The sequence below is a fragment of the Hibiscus syriacus genome, unplaced genomic scaffold (assembly GCF_006381635.1).
Source record: "Hibiscus syriacus cultivar Baekdansim isolate YM2019G1 unplaced genomic scaffold, ASM638163v2 tig00001478_pilon, whole genome shotgun sequence".
NCBI classification, from domain to species: Eukaryota; Viridiplantae; Streptophyta; class Magnoliopsida; order Malvales; family Malvaceae; genus Hibiscus; species Hibiscus syriacus.
This window is the reverse complement of record NW_024061874.1, coordinates 4,314,466-4,334,623: the sequence shown is the minus strand read 5'-3', so window position 1 is coordinate 4,334,623 and position 20,158 is coordinate 4,314,466. Positions and strand designations below refer to the sequence as shown.

Here is a 20,158-nt window from a genome sequence, read left to right as displayed (position 1 = left end):
TCTCCCCAAAGCCCGATCTCTAACTCATCAATGTCGGATGTAATTCCATTTGAAATCATATAGAAAATCGATTGGGAAATATATACTTTCATTTTACCCAAATGGATACACCTTTCAGATCTCGCTTTTGCATTTTGTTCCTCCTCACTTGTTTATTAATTTGTGGTTTCGCTTTTGTTGGAGCTCAAAATCAAAGGCCGAAGAACGTTCAAGTTGCGATTCGGGATAAATGATCGGGTACTCCATTGCTCTTGGAAGCAGGATCGGTTCCCTTTCTTCTTATTATCGCTTTAATTTTGGGTTTGTTCTGTATATGATTTTCTTGTTGTGGATTTCGTTTATTTGTTCATATTCGTATTAAATTTATTCTGTTGCTGTGATCTGTTTGTTTAGTTCTTATTTTTGAGCCAATGTCAATGTTGCAGAAAATGGCTGAGGTTTGTGTTTTCATTTCCAACCACTGCTTTAAAGTTATTTGCTGGGTTTGGTTCTTTTTTGTCAGTGGTTTTATCATTTATCAATTTCATTCTGTGACAGATAATGGAGTATTCATACCTGCTAGATCTGGCTGATGAATGCGAAGATCCTTACATGCGATTAGTGTACACTAGTAAGGTTTCTTCTAACTTCTCTTTCTTTCTAAGTTTAAATAGGTGACTGATGGTAGCTAATTGCAGCTTCATGGGCTATATCTGTCTATTATGCCTCTCAACGTACCTAGAAACCATTCAATCCCATACTTGGGGAGACTTATGAAATGGTTAATCGTGGTGGCATTACTTTTCTAGCTGAACAGGTGGGTCTTTTAGACCTGAGTTTGGGTTCATTTTTCCCCCTTTTAATGTTTTGGGCTCTTCTAGCACTTTTTTCTGCATAATTTCTCTGTTCGGCTTATGTTTAAGGTATTTATTAGACATTTTCCCCTTTTCAGGTTAGTCATCACCCCCAATGAATGCCATTATGGATCTTTGCATTTGAATTCAATTGTGATATTTCCTTGACAAATGTGACAGTATGTTTGTGGTTGATGTTTTTGGTTTCTTTATATGGATCTTCTTTAATCATATTGTTCTCTCTAATGCATACACTTTTGTCTTGGTGTTCTAACTTGTTTGCTCTATGATTTTTGGAAACTTTCAACCTTGATTAGTCCTTTAATGTTTTAATATTATTATTATTTCTTTTTTTATGTTTTCTCCTTATGACTACATCTCATTCTTCTTCATCGTTCTCAATTGTAGTACAACTTCTTGGGAATGCCTATGGTGTTCTATTACAAATATAGATATCTTGTAAAAAACGCATTCATGCAAGTTTTATTTTAGCATGCATGCTTGTTTGCTTCTAATCACATTCTTTATTTCTTTGGTTGAGGTATCTAAGGACTTGAGGTTTGAATTACAGGTGTAATTCTAGAAGATCCTCATACTGAAGATCTTAGCCAAGAAGTTGAGGTATCTAAGGACTTGAGGTTCGAATTGCAGGTATCTAAGGACATATGGGAGTTGGAAAGTTCTAGTTTAGTTCCAGGTCCCAGTATTTGATTGAACAATTGCTTACATGTGAAACATGAAGGAATTCATGGTGAAGCTTTTGGGATTTTACACATGTTGTAAAGCATGACAGATCATTATGATAAATTCTTATCATTCATCGATTATTCTCTGAGAAATATTTTTTCACGATTGATTTAGATATATAGTAATTCATGTTAAAATAGTTCAAATAGATAAATAAATCTTGTAATTTTAGTGAGAATGAATTCTAAATCTGCTGCTTTTATTGCAAATGCAGTGCAAATGTTCATTATTTAACCTCCAAGTTTTTCTCTATTAAAAAAAAATACTCTGTTGTGAGTTTGAACACACTGTAGTATCTTATGATTTAGGGATTTAATTTGATGCATATATCACTCTATATTAGGGTTGAATATTATTTTTTTAATGTGTTAACTCCTTTAATTATATATTTTGACATTCATTTATAAACTTTTATAATATTTTTTTAATCAATTATTCAAATAACCCTATATAATATTAATTATATGTTGAAATTCATTTCTAAAAATACGAATGAATAAGCATCATAAAGATTTTAAACCTAAAATGGTGTATTTATAACACAATCAATATAAATTATTAATATTATCTAAAAATTTAGTTTGACGTACTAATAATTTTTTTTATAAAATATAATTATATAAAAAATAAAATGAACCTTAAGAATAAAAACATATCGAATATGTAGGATTCTTTATTAAAAACAGATTCTGAAAATTATTTTCAGAAAAATTAACCAAACAGTGTAAAACATTTTACAATGTACCATCCAAACACTTTAAAATGTTTTTTGAAAAATATTTTCCAAAAATTTAATTCATTTTCCGGAAAATGTTTTCCTCAACCAAACAGAGCCTAATATTGTTTAGTTGTACTAAATGCAAGCATTTGCCACCACTGCATCCGTTACCTTCCCTCAAAGCTATCCAGCTTTTAAAATTAGAAGTTTTGGAGAATGTGTCCGAGACCGAAATGCAAAAGGATTTGTTTTCTGGAAAATCAACAACATATTTTTCATCCTTGGAACTACTATGGATAAATGATTGCCCAAATCATAAAGGATGGTGGAAAAGTGATGTTGGTGAATCTTCAAATCTACACTTGCCTTACTTTCCTAGCCTTTCATTTTTAACCATCAATGACTGCCCTAATCTAACCTCTTTGCCACTGTTCCCTTGGGTTGAAGATTTGAATTTGAAGAAAACCAGCTTGAAAACCGCTCCAAGAGACAATGAAGTTGAAGATGACAACACCAGAAGCATCGTCGTCATCTTCTTCAACTCCACGTCCTTTCCCCAAATTAAAATATTTGCGCAAACAGGAGATTGAAGATCTAGATTCTCTACCAAAGGAGTTTCTGCAAAACCTAACTTCTATTCGGAACTTACGCATACATAGATGCCTTAACTTGACATCAATGCCAGAGGGGATGCATCACCTCACTTCTTTGACCACATTGGAAATTCGTTATTGTCCCCAATTATCTGAAAGGTGCCAAAGGGATACTGGTCTGGACTGGCCTAATATTACTCACATTGAAAACATTCTGATTGATCGAACAACATATTTTGCTTCCAAATACATGGAGGCCTTCTCGATAGTGTGATTGTCGGAACCTGTTTCGATTTCGAATGGTGATGCTTTATGTGGTTTTGGTTTGTCCTAGTCTTGCACTTGCTGGAACCTGTTCCAAATTGCCATGCTTGTTGTATTGTTTTGGTAATCTTTCATTTGCTTTGTTCAGTTGATGCTTTTTGTGTGATTGGGTAGCTTATGTAATATTCAATGATGCGAATCATCACACAATGTATGATTAAAACTTGTTTGCGGTTGTTGTTGCAGCCCACATATGCATGATTAGCTCATAATCATTGGTGGTGTTGATTAGAGACAAGTTTTACCATATGACTATCAAACTATATGTTATTTAGATTACCAAATCTAAGTGGAAGCTTCAATGATTCATCTCCACGTTCTTCTCTCCTTTACCTCCAACTTCCGTCACGTAACATTAAAGAAAATCTAAAGCCAAGAAATATTTTTTTTTACCAAGTATAGACGTAAACATGTTCGAATCTTGAATCCATTGAATGATCTCAATGATAAAAAAGAGTTAAGTTCTCGCTAAAAAGTATCGAATTCGAGCAGTTACGTCTATAAAGTAGTGTGCGCATTATCAATGATTAATAAATATTTTAAACTGAATATTACATGGTAATCATCACAAACTATTTAAAATTAAGCAAAATAACACATTCAAATCTTAAAGATTTTAATTAATGTATTCTTATAATTATAATTGTAATTAATCATTATAAAGTATATATAAACAAAATCACAATCAAAATAATTTTGAACAAGACTTACATAATTTTATTTCAAGAGACTTGTCAACTGGAATAAAGGTATGAAAGGTGAGTTTTTTAATTTCTTCTCAATTCTATTCATGATTGTTAAATCGATTTTATATAAATTGTTGGTTCTTAATTGTAAACTAATGATTTCCTAATTATTCAATTAGATAAAATCATAAAATCAAGTATATTTAAATATTAAAAATCTTTTGATTTAATAAGATAAAACATTTTATATAGGTTAAAAAACAAATTTTCTCCTTCAATAGAAATAATAATCTAAAGGGTATAAGCACTTATCACATACCGAACTCCACGTGATCATCTCCCCACTCTGAATATTTACTTATGAGAAAATAACCTCAGTGACCAAAAATCCCATATAATATACGATTTTAACCAACTTTTTCCGGATTTGCCAAAATGACCAACAAAATCGCAATGCGATCGCTAATTCGCAACGCGATCTCCATTATCGCAAATTCGCGTTGCATTTCGCGTTGCGATAGTTGAAAATCGCGTTGCGATGGTCTACAGTATCGTTGCGATTTTCCCAATTCGCAATGCGAATAAGTAAATCGCAACGCGAATAAGTAAATCGCAACGCGAATTGGGAAAATCGCAATGCGATACTGACTATCGCAATGCGATACTGACTATCGCAATGCGATAATACAAAATCGCAACGAGATACTGACTTTCGCAACGCGATTCTGACTTTCGCAACGCGATAATACATAAGCGCAATGCGATTTTCAAAGCGCCATTAGTATCCTGGCCAAGTATTTTATTTTTAAATTCCAAACACGAATATTAATATATTGGAACACTGAACCGTCCACAGTATATCCCGTAATCGCAACTCATAACCTAAAACCTAAAATCACAACTCAGTCCCATCTCTATCTCTCACTCTCTCACCCATCTCCGACGAAATCCGTCCCCATCTCCGGCAAAATCCGTCTATCTCCATCTCTCAGAGCCACCCTCACAATCAAAAATGGAAAATCAACCAAATCAACCAACGAGGGTTAGTTTTTTTAATTATTTTCTTTTTGAAATTTTTGCATTATTATTAGGTTTTTCATATTGAAATTGATGATAAGTTTACTGGTAATTTCAATAATAGATTAACCATTTCACTTAGATTGCTTATTAAATCAACCGAGAATCGCAACGCGAAATGCAAATCGCAACGCGATTTTAGTTTCGCGTTGCGATAGTCAAATTCGCGTTGCGATAGTCATTTTCGTGTTGCGATAGTCATTTTCGTGTTGCGATTTTCATTTTCAGAAACTATTCTTATTCTGCAAATTGAAACTTGAATGAATTGCATTACTTCAACCAAAAAACAAAGACAAATACGAAAGTCACAGTGTTGCAAATTTAAGTTTGAAGAATAAACTACTACTCTTTATGTTTATTATTTTTTTTGGTATATCTTCACAGTGTAGTTTTTGGTATATCTAACTTAGTATGTTTATTGTTTTTGTAGAACTTTTATTCGGCTCAATTGACCTTAAGAAATAAAGTCAGCCTGGCCAAAACAATTGCGTCGAAGCTTTCACCTGCACAAAGAAAAATGTTTGAGGATACATGCTTCGGGCCATGGCTGAAAGTACAACATCCCGGTGGAGATGCGATGTTGACACACCTGTTTCTTCAAACCATGACTAGCGATCTACCAGAGACTATACAACGTTGTGATGAAGAGATATGGTTTGATTTTCCACCGGCGTATACGTGTTTTGGGCGGGAGGAGTTTTGCTTAATCACCGGTCTACGCTTCGGACACGATGATGTAGGTCGGTACACTAGACACATTACCCGCCCATCATGGCTATCCCGGGTTTTTCTTGAGCTGGAGAGGCTAAATCTACACGCAGAAGACCTGACAAGATTGTTGAATAAGAAAGATGGTTTTACTCGGATGGATGACGTCGACGTTGTCCGAGTATGCCTTCTAATTCTTTTGCATGCCGGCTTTTTAGGCAGAGAGGCCAGACAACCTATTCCAAATGATCTAATCAAATTGGTAGAAGACCTAAATGCGTGGAACATGTTTCCGTGGGGCTCGTATTTATGGAAAGCTACATGGAATAAGTTATCATCTGCCTTGGATGATCGAAAAAGTTTGCATGGCGATGGTTCTAAATACACTTTGACAGGCTTTATTTGGGCCTTTAAGGTAAGAATTTTTATATAATGTTTCCAAAATTATAAGTAATTATTTAACAATTACTAATGTTTGTTATTATATTGTTTGTAGATTTGGATATTTGAGGCCTTTCCCGCCATGAAGACATATGCAATAAAAACTTCAAATGATATTCCCAGGGCTATTTCCTGGAAGAGGAAACAGACCTTGCAATGGGAAGATTTACTACGGTATACGACAATAAATAATGTAAGTTAACATAAATATTACCATATGTTTATAAACAAGTTATTACTAGTACACGTTTAACTTTGTTTGAGCTTTTATATTGTTAGGAGGCCAACACTCCTCTACAGAGGCTGACACCCACGGAAGCTGAGCTTGCCACTGATTGGTGGCAAGCTAGTAAGCGTTTTTTTGATGGAACGGTTGATGAGCAGCCTCCACTTCGGGAGCCATCACCTCGCCCAGAGCTATCACCTCACCCAGAGCCATCATCTGATCGACCCGACTATACACCTCCACAACGACAGCCATCACCTATTCTGTCACATCATCGAGCCTCTTCTCCACCATCACCGCAAGATAGGCGACCGGCAAAGATGCCACGACATTTATCTCCCTGTTCTCCACCTCCACCTCAACGGGATGAGTTAGGGGAGTTACGTGATGAGGTCAATGCCTTGCGTGAGGAGGTCGGTACTTTACGCAAAGACGATGGTGCATGGCGTGTTGAGGTGTCTACATTACGAGGTGAGGTAGCCGCTCTACGTGAGATGGTAGCATCATTGCAGAATGAGGTTTATACTCTACGCAACGAGGTAAGTTTAAGATTTTTTATACTCGTAATTCATTCGGTTGCTGCCAATACTGCTAAACTGTTTTTGTTAGTATTTGTTTTTGGTTTTGTTTTTGTCTTCTGGTTGAAGTAATGCAATCCATTCAAGTTTCAATTTGCAGAAGAAGAATAGTTTACTTTCGCAACACGAAAATGACTATCGCAACGCGGAAATGGCTATCGCAATGCAAAATGAAAATCGCAACGACAAAATCGCAATGCGAAATGAAAATCGCAACGACAAAATCGCAATGCGAAATGAAAATCGCAATGCGATTTGTGTTTCGAGTTGCGATTTTTTCGTTGCGATTTCATTTCGCATTGCGATTTTGTCGTTGCGATTTTCATTTCGCATTGCGATTTTGTCGTTGCGATTTTCATTTCGCATTGCGATAGCCATTTCCGCGTTGCGATAGTCATTTTCGCGTTGCGATTTTAAGTTTCGTGCTACGAAAGTAAACTATTCTTCTTCTGGAATGTTTATATACGTTGTCCTTTTAAATGTTTATATAAGTGCTTACTTCTGGAATGTTATCTGAGCATTTTGTGAACTATGATAGAATAATGACTTGGGTGAATACAATGCTAGTTTGAAACATATTTGTCTTTGTTTAATATCATGTATGTTTATTTACTGATTTATGTATTAATTTTTTTTAGCGGCCCGATAAGGTGGATTCTTTACGTCGGGTTTTCCTTGCACGACGGAGTTCACGCATCAGACGGCGTGGACGTGCTATTACGTCTCCGTTCACCCCAATGGTGCGAAGACTCCGCAAGAAGAAGCCCGACTCACCTGTCATCCCTCAAGAGTCCCCTCCAATCGTTCAAGAGGCCCCTATCCTCCCTCAAGAGTCCCCCCCACCGTTCAAGAGGCCACTGTCATCGTTGAAGAGGTCCCTCCCACCATTCCAGAGCCCGATTCACATGGGGTAATATATCGAAGTATTGAGAAACCCCCACCGGTTCCGGACATGATGGATGAGAGTTGGCTCTCGTATGAGTTACCGACTAGTACCCTTCCGGTATCTGAAGTGGAGAGGAGACAACTACCGGAAACAATTGTGGATAATACCCTTTGGGCTAAGACCGCAGTTGATTTTTATCTACATGAGCGGAGCCAAGGGTGTTACACTGACATAAGCAAACTCAACGATGAAATGTTTTTGTTGCTTGATCGGTCTTGGTGGGGTGTGCTATTAGGGGTTGAAGACAGTGGCTATTTCGATGGGGAGGTAAGTATTATATTTGTCTTATATATGATTTTGATTAATTTTTTTAAAAATTAATGTAATTCACTAATATATGTATTTTTTTGTAAAACAACATATCGATGCGTGGGTGTCACGTCTACTAATAATAAGGAAGCTTAGGAAAAATAAAAAAAAATTCGCGATATACAATAATGCCGGCGGCTTTTCACGCAGTTCACTTGAAGAATCAACGAGATGAATCATTTTCGTTGGGCAACGGACAAGCTAAACTTTATCCTGCATTGTGGGAGGTCGATACGGTTAGTGTTTATTTTTTAAATTTTTTAAAGGTGTTCATAAATAAGTGCGCAAATAAATGAATTATTACTTATGATTGCAGGTGTTTATCCCTATTTTGGAACGTCGTCATTGGCTTCTCGTCCAACTTCAGCTCCCATCCCTGAAGATAATAGTGTATGACAGCATGATAAATTATATATCACTTTCTGATTTGAGAGATATGATCAAGGGATGGAGCTCTCATTTGGCTAAATTCTTGGATGGGATTAATTATTGGACTCATTCTGGACACAAGAAGCCAAAGAAGTTCAATGTCACAGTTGTCAGAGACGAGACCGCGCCACAACAATCGACGGGAGCCAGAGGGGATTGTGGTCCTCTCGTATGCTTGTGCTTGGCGCGTTTGACGACGGGAAGCACAGAGTTTCTACCTCCCACCGATAGAGATAGAGCTGCAGTAGGCTTGTGGTTTCGACATTATATGGCTAGAGCAATATATTCGAGACGCTGTCTACCTGCATCCGCCTTATGAAAGTGTCCATTGTTAATTGGTAAGTCAAATGCAAGTTTTGTTAACATATATACTCCTTTTGGTTTGAAAATGTTTGGTTAAGTACCTAGAATTCAATAATTTGCTGTTTGTAGGTTTTAGATGTGTAGGAAGTCTTGTTTGAGCAAATGTTTGGTTTCTGCAGGTTAATCCTTAAGTGAGCTGCATGAAATGGATGTACGGGGTCACAAAGTTGTTGATTCATTGATTCAATTATTTATGAAGAAATAAGAATTATTATTATTTTTTGATTGTTTAATTGATTTGTAAAAGATGATTTGTAAATGTTGATTTGTTTAATTGATGTGTACATAATTCTTATTTGTGCTTGTTTAATTGATTGAAATGTAATAGTTGATTTATTGATTTTCAATCTGCATTATGTTGAAGGCAAAACAGACTATCGCAACACGAAACTGACTATCGCAACGAGAAAATCGCAATGCGAAATGAAAATCGCAATGCGAAATGAAAATCGCAACGAGAAAATCGTAATGCGATTTTCATTTCGCATTGCGATTTTCTCATTGCGATAGCCATTTTCGCGTTGCGATAGCCATTTTCGCGTTGCGATTTCCCCGTTGCGATAGTCAAATGAATGTCTAATAAGTGATAACAACTGAACAGATAATAGCAATGTTCAAACTCAAGTTACTAATACATGCCTAACTGAAAATGTTAAAAGTGCACACATAAAATACACATAATACAACGTTTGCATTTAAAAATCACCTAAGGTAACAGTCCCAAAAGGTGAAGCCGGTTGTGATTGGGATTTTGAAGATGATTGCGATTTTCAGAATCTCGTTGCGAAAGTTAGAATCTCGTTGCGATTTTGTATTATCTCGTTGCGATAGTCAGTATCGCGTTGCGATTTTCCAAATTCGCATTGCGATTTACTTATTCGCATTGCGAATTAGGAAAATCGCAACGCGATACTTACTTTCGCAACGAGATAATACAGAATCGCAATGCGATTTTCAAAGTTCGCAATAGGTTTTAGTTTCGCAACACAAATTTTTTGTGTATATATCTACGCAGAAGCAACAACACATAACCTAAATCCCTAAATCACAACTCATTCCATCTCCATCTATCACTCTCTCCGGCGACATCCGTTCCTACATCCTTCCCCATCCGGCAACAGGTCTTAGTTTCGCAGCTCGTTTGTTTAGTAAATTAATTTACAACCATGAAATCATCTAATGTTGATCATGTTTGGATAGATTTGTGTTTTGGAGGGTCATGGGAGAATGTTCATGGTGTTTTACAATATATGCCTTTACCCATGAATCTTCAACTAAAACTATCATTAAAAAAGTTAACTTATGAAACTCTAATGTTACGTGTTTCAAAGAAATTGATTTTAGAGCCCCTAAGTGGATTTAGGCTATCTTATCAGAGGAATGGTAAAGTTTATTTGTTAACCGACAATGAAGATGTTGAACGATTCATTGCTTACATTAGTGTTTCAAGTGATGATGTTACATTGTATGTTGTTGAACCTAGAAGTAGTATTGTTGGGTCAGTAGCGGGTAGTAATCAACTAAGTTTTTCTCAAAACCCACAACCTTTCTCTAATCCAAATCCCAATCAACTTTTAGCACCAAATTCCGGTTTTCGTATTGACCAATTAGACAATGATGAGCCAAGAGAAAAAATTGTGAGTACTAGTCAGTATTCGAAATTTGATCTTGGTCAATACCCAGACTTTGATATTGGTCAATACTCGGATTTTGATGATGTTTCAGAAGAAGAAACATACCCTGCGTGTAATGATTTTGATATTGGTCAATACCCGAATTTTGATGATGAAACAACCGTTACCGAGGAAGATGTTGTTGATGATAATGAGGAGGAAGTGGAGGCTGTGAATGAACATGTTAAACATCCATTCTGTAATTCATATAATCCTGAAGAAGAAAAAGAAGAAGAAAAAGTCCCCGAAGAAAAGAAAATGCCACGGGAGTATAACTGGAATATGCCAGAATTACTTCAGATACCGGAAGAAGAGTTGGTAAAGAAAGCAGTTGATTGTTACACAAAAGTTATTCGTATCAAGAAAGATGATTGTTTTGATACAAAGGAAGACTTGAAGATAGCTTTGTATATGAAATGTGTGGAAGATGGCTATCAACTAAAAGTTAACAAATCAAGCAAAGATCGTTTCGAAACAAGGTGTATGATTGACAAAAACTGTACGTGGCGTATGATTGCAAAGAGGATAAAAGATTGCGAAATGTTTCAAGTTAGGACTTTTATTGATAAACATACATGTTCAAGAACCCAAGTTTTTCCTCATCATAGACAGGCAAACGAAAAGGTGTTGGGTGGTTTTCTGGCTGAGTTAATGTTTTTGAATGGCAGGGTATATCGAGGACATGAAATTATGACTGACATGAATGCTCGGTTCAAGATTAGTATATCATATTCTCAAGCTTGGAGAGCCAAATATTATGCCTTGGAATTGTTGAGGGGGTCGCCAGAAGCATCGTTTGCCCAACTGTCGGCTTATTGTCACAATTTAAAGCTGAAAAATCCTGGGTCGGTAACTCATATCAAAACAGATAGAGATGGACGCTTTGAGTTGCTGTTTATCGCCATTGGTGCTGCGGTTAGTAAATCAATATAATTCTGTTGACTCATTTCTGTTAGTTACATGCATTTCACATTTAAATGATTATATTTCTTGTGTATATTATTTTGTAGATTCGTTCGTTTATTACTTGCATACGCCCAGTTATTATAGTTGACGGAGCACATTTGAAAGGTCGATACCTTGGAGTAAACTTATTAGCAGTAGCCATGGATGCTAACAATGGGATATTGCCAATAGCTTACGGGGTTGGCAAATCTGAAACCTCTGATTCATGGACATGGTTTATGGGGCATCTTAGGGATTGCATAGGTCCTATTAGCAATCTGACAATCATATCCGATAGGGCAAACTCAATTGAAAACGCTGTTAGAAGGTGTTTCCCAGATGCTTTTCATGGACTTTGTGGTGTTCATTTGTATAGAAATCTAAAATCAAGGTCTGCTGGTATAAAAAAGCACAAATGGACATACTGGAAGGCTGTAAAAGCTTATCGGGAAGTGGATTTCAATAAGCATATAAACTGTTTAAGACGTGTTTTGCCTCAGTGTGCTCAAACACTAGAAGATGTCGGGTTTGAAAGATGGTCAAGAGTACATCAACTTGGAGCAAGATATGGTTTCATGACGTGCAATAGTGCAGAATCAATCAACGCTCTAAGTCGTCATTCCCAGAAATTACCCATTACTATGTTAATGGAGTTTTTTCGAGCCTCTATTCAACAGTGGTACTATAAGAAAAGAAACCATGCAGGTATTATTTCTTTGAATTCGTAACTTATCATATATTTTACTAAGTATTATTTATTTAAATTTACAGGAACATTGGAACATCGTGTTACACCATGGACTGAAAAAAAGATAACGAAACGTGTTGTGAAGTTAACGTCATGGAGAGTTGAACCATGTTCAAACACTTTGTTTGAAGTACTGGATAATAACTTAAATGGGCTTGTCGATCTAAATGCAAGGACGTGTAGTTGTATGAAATGGCAAACATCTGGTTATCCGTGTGGCCATGTTATAAAAGTTGCTCTTCATCTAAATCAAGATGATTCAAGCACATACGCTATGGATTGCTACACTACAGAAGTATATCGACAGACTTATGCCGAGATTGTCTACCCTATTCCACATCCTTCTGAGTGGGACATACCAGATGACTTACAAACAGTTTTGCCACCAGCCATGGACAGAAGGCTACCTGGCCGACCAAAAAGTCACGATCGTATACCGTCTAAGGGTGAAGAGAAGAAGAGATCGACATGTAGTCGGTGCAAGGAAAGTGGTCATACAAGGTTGACATGTGGATCACCAGTGCCATCACAATCATCTTTTCCTCTACCAAAATATGGATCATCATCAAAATCCAAAGCTCATATGGTGTCAAGAAAAAGGCAATCAAAATCACAATCATCTTTAAAATCTCAATCACAACTGGCTTCACCTTTTGGGACTGTTAACTTAGGTGATTTTTAAATGCAAACGTTGTATTATGTAGATTTTATGTGTGAACTTTTAACATTTTCAGTTAGGCATGTATTAGTAACTTGAGTTTGAAAATTGCTATGATCTGTTCAGTTGTTATCACTTAATAGGCAATCATCTTAATGTCTATCGCAACGCGGAAATTACTATCGCAATGCGAAATGAAAATCGCAACGAGAGAATCGCAATGCGAAATGAAAATCGCAAAGCTAATTTCGCAATGCGAAATGAAAATCGCAACGAGGGAATCGCAATGCGAAATGAAAATCGCAACGTGAATTTCGCATTGCGATTTTCATTTCGCGTTGCGATTCTCTCGTTGCGATTTTCATTTCGCATTGCGATAGTACTTTTTGCCTTCAACATAATGCAGAATGAAATCAACAAAATCAACCATTACATTTCAATCAATTAAACAAGCACAAATAAGAATTATGTTAACATCAATTAAACAAATCAACTTTTACAAATCACCTTTTACAAATCAATTAAACAATCAAAAAATAAGCAATAATTCTTAGAGAAAATAACACTTCTACTATTGAATAAACTTTTGCAGCCATACATCATTTTCACGCAGCTCACTTCTGAGATTAACCTGCATAAACCAAACATTTGCTCAAACAACACTTTCTACACATCTAAAACCTACAAACAGTAAATTATTGAATTCTAGGTACTTAACCAAACATTTTCAAACCACAAGCATATAAACATACCAATTATTTATGGACATTTTTATAACGCGGATGCAGGTAGGCAGCGTCTCGTAGATATCGATCTAGCCATATAATGTCGAAACCACAAGCCTACTGCAGCTCTATCTATATCGGTGGGAGGTAGATACTTTATACTTCCTGTGATCAAACGGTCCAACGCCAAGCATACGAGAGGACCACAATCCCCTCTGGGTCCTTTGGTTTGTTGTGGTGCGGTCTCGTCTCTGCTAACTGTAATATTGAGCTTCTTTGGCTTCTTGTTTCCAGAACGAGTCCAATAATTTATCGCATCCAAGAATTTAGCCAAATAAGAGCTCCATCCCTTAATAATATCTCTTAAATCAGCCAATGATATGTAATTTATCATGTTGTCATATACTATTGCCTTAAGGGATGGGATCTGAAGCTCGACGAGAAGCCAATGGTTACGTTCCAAAACAGGGATAAACACCTGCAATCATAAGTAATAATTCATTCATTTGCGCACTTATTTATGAATACCTTTAAACTCAATCTAAAATAAACACTAACCTTATCGACCTCCCACCATGCAGGATAAAGTTTAGCTTGTCCATTGCCCAACGCAAATGATTCATCTCGTTGATTCTTCAAGTGAACGGCGTTAAAAGACGTCGGCATAATTGAATATCGTGTATTTCTTTTATTTTCCTTAAGTTTCCTAATTATTAGAAGACGTGACACCCACGCATCGATATGCTGTTTTACAAAAAAAGACATATATTAGTAACTTACATAAATTTACAAAAAAATAATCAAATTAAAATATAAGAAAAATATAAGACTTACCCCTCCATCGAAATAGCCATTTTCTTCGACCCTTAATAATACGCCCCACCAAGACCGATCAAGCAATAAATAGATATCATCGTTGAGCTTGCATATGTCAGTGAAACACCCCTGGCTTCGCTCATGTAGATAAAAATCAAATGCGGTCTTAGCCCAAAGGGTGTTATCCAGAATTGTGTCCGGTAGTTGTTTCCTCTCCACTTCAGATACCGGTATGGTACTAGCTGGTAACTCATATGAGAGCCAACTTGAATCCATCATGTCCGGCACATCAGAGGGTTTCTCAAGAATCCTACATATGACGCCATGTGAATCGGGCTCTTGAATGGTGGGAGGGACCTCTTCAACGATGACAGTGGCCTCTTGAACGGTGGGAGGGGACTCTCGAGGAATGATAGGGGCCTCTTCAATGATAGGAGTGGACTCTTGAGGGATGAAAGGCGAGTCGGGCTTCTTCTTGCGGTGTCTTCGCACTATTGGGGTATACGGAGACTTAATAGCACGTGCACGCCGTCTGATGCGTGAACTCTGTCGTTCAAGAAAAACCAGACGTAAAGCATCCACCTTATCGGTCCGCTAAATAATTAAATACAAATATCAGTAAATAAACAGACATGATATTTAAACAGTGAAAACAAAGACAAATATATTTCAAACTTTCAACCAAAAGACAAAACAAAGACAAATACTAACTTCACAGTGTTAAAGAATACACAGTTTAGCAGAATTGGCAGCAACCGAATAAATTTACTTCAACCAAAAGACAAAACAAAAAGACAAATACTAACTTCACAGTGTTAATAAACAGTTTAGCAGTATTGGCAGCAACCGAATAAATTTACTAAGCAATCTAAGTGAAATGGTTAATTTAAGTGAAATTACGAGTAAATTTATCATCAAGTTAAATATGGAAAATCTTAAACTTACCTCGTTGCGTAGAGTATGAACCTCATTCTGCAACGATACTACCATCTCACGTAGAGCGGCAACCTCACCACGTAAAGTAGACACCTCCACACGCCATGCACCATCGTTATCGCGTAGAGTACCGATCTCCTCACGCAAGGCATTGACCTCATCACGTAACTCCCTTGACTCATCCCGTGGAGGTGGAGAACAGGGAGATAGAAGTCGTGGCATCTTTTCCGGTCGCCTATCATGAGGTGATGGTGGAGAAGAGGCTCGATGATGTGACGGGATAGGTGATGGCTCTCGTTGTAGAGGTGTATAGTCGGGTCGATCAGGTGATGGCTCTGGGTGAGGTGATGGCTCTCGAAGTGGAGGAAGTGGAGGCTGCTCATCATTCGTGCCATCAAGAAAATGCTGACTAGCTTGCCACCAATCAGTGGCAAGCTCAGCCTCCGTGGGTGTCAGTCTCATTAATGGAATGTTGGCCTCCTAAAAATATAAAAACTCAAACAAAGTTAAACGTCTACTATTAATAACTTGTTTATATATGATAGTATTTGTGTTAACTTACATTATTTATTGTCGCATATGGTATTAAGTCTTCCCAATCCAACAGATGTTTCCTCTTCCAGGAAATAGCCCTGGGAATATCATTTGAAGTTTTTATTGCATATGTCTTCATGGCGGGAAAGGCCTCGAATATCCAAATCTACAAACAATATAATAACAAACATTAGTAATTGTTAAATAATTAATTATAATTTTGAAAACATTATATAGAAATTCTTACCTTAAAGGCCCAAACAAAGCCTGACAAAGTGTATTTCGACCCATCGCCCCGCAAACTTTTGCGGTCATCAAAGGCAGACGACAACTTAGTCCAGGTAGCTTTCCATATATACGAACCCCACGGAAACAGATTCCATGCATTTAGGTCCTCTACCAATAATATTAGCTCCTGAGGAATAGGTTGTCTGGCCTCTCTGCCTAAAAAGCCGGCATACAAAAGTAGTAGAAGGCATACTCGGACAACATCGACGTCATTCATCCGAGTAAAATCATCTTTCTTATTAAACAATTTCTTCATGTCGTCGACGTGTAAGTTCGGCTTCTCTATTGACTCATCAGGAAAAACCCTGGATAACCATGATGGGCGGGTGATATGACGAGTGTACCGGCCTATATCATCGTGTCCGAATCGTAGACCAGTGATTAAGCAGAACTCCTTCCGTCCAAAACAAGTATACGCCGGTGGAAAATGAAACCATATCTCTTCCTCACCACGTTGTATATTGTCGGGTAGATCGCTAGTCATGGTCTGAAGCCACAAATGGGTCAAATTAGCATCTCCACCCGGATGTTGTACTCTCAGCCATGGCCCGAAGCAGGTTTCCTCAAACAATTTTCTTTGTGCAGGTGAAAGCTTCGAAGCAATTGTAGTGGCTAGGCTAACTTTATTCCTTAATGTCAATGAAGCCGAAAAAAATTTCTACAAAAACAATAAACATACCAAGTTAGATATACCAAAAACTACACTATCAAGATATACCAAAAACAATAAACATAAATAGTAGTTTATTCTTGAAACTAAAATTTGCAACACTGTTTTGTCTTTTGGTTGAAATGAAAATCGCAACGAGATAATGAGAATCGCAACGCGGAAATGACTATCGCAACGAGAGAATCGCAACGCGAAATGACTATCGCAACGAGAGAATCGCAACGCGAAATGAAAATCGCAACGCGAAATGAAAATCGTAACGAGAGAATCGCAACGCGAAATGAAAATCGCAATGCGATTTTGGTTTCGCGTTGCGATTCTTTCGTTGCGATAGTTATTTCCGCGTTGCGATTTTCATTCTCGAAACTATTCTTCTTCTGCATTACTTCAACCAAAAGACAAAACAAAGACAAATACTAACTTCATAGGCTAAACAGTTTAGCAGTATTGGCAGCAATCGAATGAATTTAATAAGAAATCTAAGTGAAATGGTTAATCTATTATTGAAATTACCAGTAAACTTATCATCAATCTCAATATGAAAAACCTAAAATAATGCAAAAATTTCAAAATAAAAATAAAACAAAACTAACCCTCGGAGGTTGATTTTCCATTTATGAATGATTGTGAGGGATTTTTGACTGTGAATGGTTGTGAGGGATTTCGCCGGCGATGGGGACGGAAATCTTCGGAGATGGGGACGGATTTCGCCGTAGAGAGTGAGAGATGGAGATGGGACTGAGTGTTGTGATTTTGGGTTTGAGGTTATGAGTTGCGATTACTGTGGACGGTTCAGTTTCCGATTTATTAAGAAAAAATTCGTGTTTGGAATTTGAAAAAAAAAATACGCGTTAATACGAATGGCGCTATGTAAATCGCGTTGCGAAAGTCAGAATCGAGTTGTGAAAGTCAGTATCTCGTTGCGATTTTGTATTATCGCATTGCGATAGTCAGTATCGCATTGCGATTTTCCCAATTTGCGTTGCGATTTACTTATTCGCATTGCGAATTGGGAAAATCGCAACGATACTGTAGACCATCGCAACGCGATTTTCAACTATCGCAACGCGAAATGCAACGCGAATTTACGATAATGGAGATCGCATTGCGAATTAGCGATCGCATTGCGATTTTGTTGGTCATTTTGGTAAATCCGGAAAAAGTTGGTTAAAATCGTATATTATATGGAATTTTTTGTCACTGAGGTTATTTTCTCTTTACTTATTACCGTAAATAAACGTCAAATAAATATTCACAAATTTTATTATAAAAATATTTATACCAGACAGAAAACAAAGCACCTGATATTAAAAACTTGTCCCCCCCGCCCCGGATGTTGGAATTACATCTTCTTCTTCTTCTTAATCCCATAATCCAACAAAAAGAGAACCACACCTCTCTCTCTCTCTTTCGAGCTTCAGGCAACTCTCCGACGTTATAACAAAAACCAGTTCAGTTTCCAACATATGTCAGTTAAAGCTCTGTCATTTTAACAAACAAAAGAGTTGTATACGGTCTTCGTAAGTTTTTTTTTCTCCGTTAAACCGTTTGGTGATTCATATCCGTTTTGCAAACTCTTGTTTTTTTTAGAATGCTCTTTATTTTATCTTCCAATTAGGTGTTAATTGATTCCCCATTGGTGACGCTGTATAGAGTCTCTCCTCCATAGTTTTTTCTATTAATATCCCCTTCATTTTTCCCGAGAAAATGACGGAAAATGCAAAGTTGGTAAGCATAATATTTCTGGGGTTTCCCTTTTCTTCAAATATTTCCCTTTCTTTCTTCTTTCTTGTAACTGTTTAAATTGGTTTTTATTAATTTCTCAAAGTTTTGATTTTATTTCTGTTTCTGGTCCTGAAATTCGGTGATAGGAGTCAGAAGAGAATTCAGTTTCGGATCATATAAATGCAGATACACCCGATAGCTTTGTTATCGACATGGAAAGTTTTGTATCCAATAAAGAAAATAATCCAAACTCAAGATTCCCAGTAAGTTCTATTTCCATGGAAAGTTTTCATTTACTTTTCAATCATTTTCTTGTTAACTGAAAAAGAATACTTTTCTCTGGCAGAGAAGCATTTCTCGCAAAGGGTTACTTCGAGGTGATAAGAAGAATGTTAATAATTCCAATTCTACTTCCATTGCCAGTGATCATAGAGATTCTTTTGTTTCCAGCTCCTCCACTCCTGGAGGTACAAACTTTTTTCCCTTACAATGCACATTAATTGCTTACATTCTACCTTGCTCCATTTTCACTGTCTTTTCTTCATTTGCTCGTTATTGGAACTTTCGCCGGGAAAGATTTTCCCTTACAAATTCACATTATTTGATTTTCTTAACCCATACCATAATGCAGACAACAGATATAATAAATTAAGATTTTGAACACTTTTAGTGGTTTTCCATATTGTAGATTTTAGTAGTTTAATACACTAATTTCCATCACCAACCTGGACCAGCCTGAGTTTCCACTTTGCCATACATCTGGATAGATGAATCTAATTATTGTAAGTGATCAATCATGAAACACAGTTTAAAATTATTAAAACTGAATATCTAGTAAATATATTTGAAAATTAATTTAGTGAGGATTTTTGGAATGATAAAAAAAAATTTGAGGGGCCACACTCTTCTGACCTCATTACGGTACACCCCTTATCATCATCATCAATATTAGTTTGTTTCTAAGATTCTCAATAATGGATATTCTAATTTACTTCTGGCATAAAAATTGTTCTGAGTTTTTAAAGTATTAATATTCAGTAATTGGATCATTTCATTACTGTGAATGTTGAATATTGATTCAAATATAACGTGAAGCGTATTCAAAAAAAGAATCAAATCGTAAACGAAAATGTATTTATTAGACAAACGATTCATATCTAATTTGTTAAAAAAGAAAGAAACATAGATTGACATAGTTTACTTTTTCAATATCTAGGCCGAGGAAATGATCTGATTGATAAAATATTTATATTTGAAAGCTCAACTGGAATGTTACTAAATTTAATGAATAATTTAGAATATATGTCACAGTCCGAGGATATCTTGTGCAATTCATCCTAATTTAACTTGCATTAAACTAAGAAGAGGTCCTGCAGGGCAGTATAGCTGTTAATTTGCATACTAATATGACAGGGTCACCGGAAAATCTCACAGCAGTGACCGAGGAGTCCGGCGTTCATCC

At 36.6% G+C, this 20,158-nt stretch overlaps 2 long non-coding RNA genes across 2 annotated transcripts; both read left to right on the top strand.

The window, feature by feature from the left end:
• Positions 1 to 388: 388 nt before the first annotated feature.
• On the top strand, positions 389 to 833 carry LOC120126988. Its single transcript, XR_005516498.1, has 3 exons — positions 389 to 437; positions 538 to 610; positions 678 to 833. It is a non-coding gene; the product is annotated as an uncharacterized LOC120126988 (long non-coding RNA).
• Positions 834 to 18,924: 18,091 nt separating this feature from the next.
• On the top strand, positions 18,925 to 20,158 carry LOC120126980. The gene is made up of 3 exons (XR_005516494.1): positions 18,925 to 18,959; positions 19,043 to 19,163; positions 20,110 to 20,158. It is a non-coding gene; the product is annotated as an uncharacterized LOC120126980 (long non-coding RNA).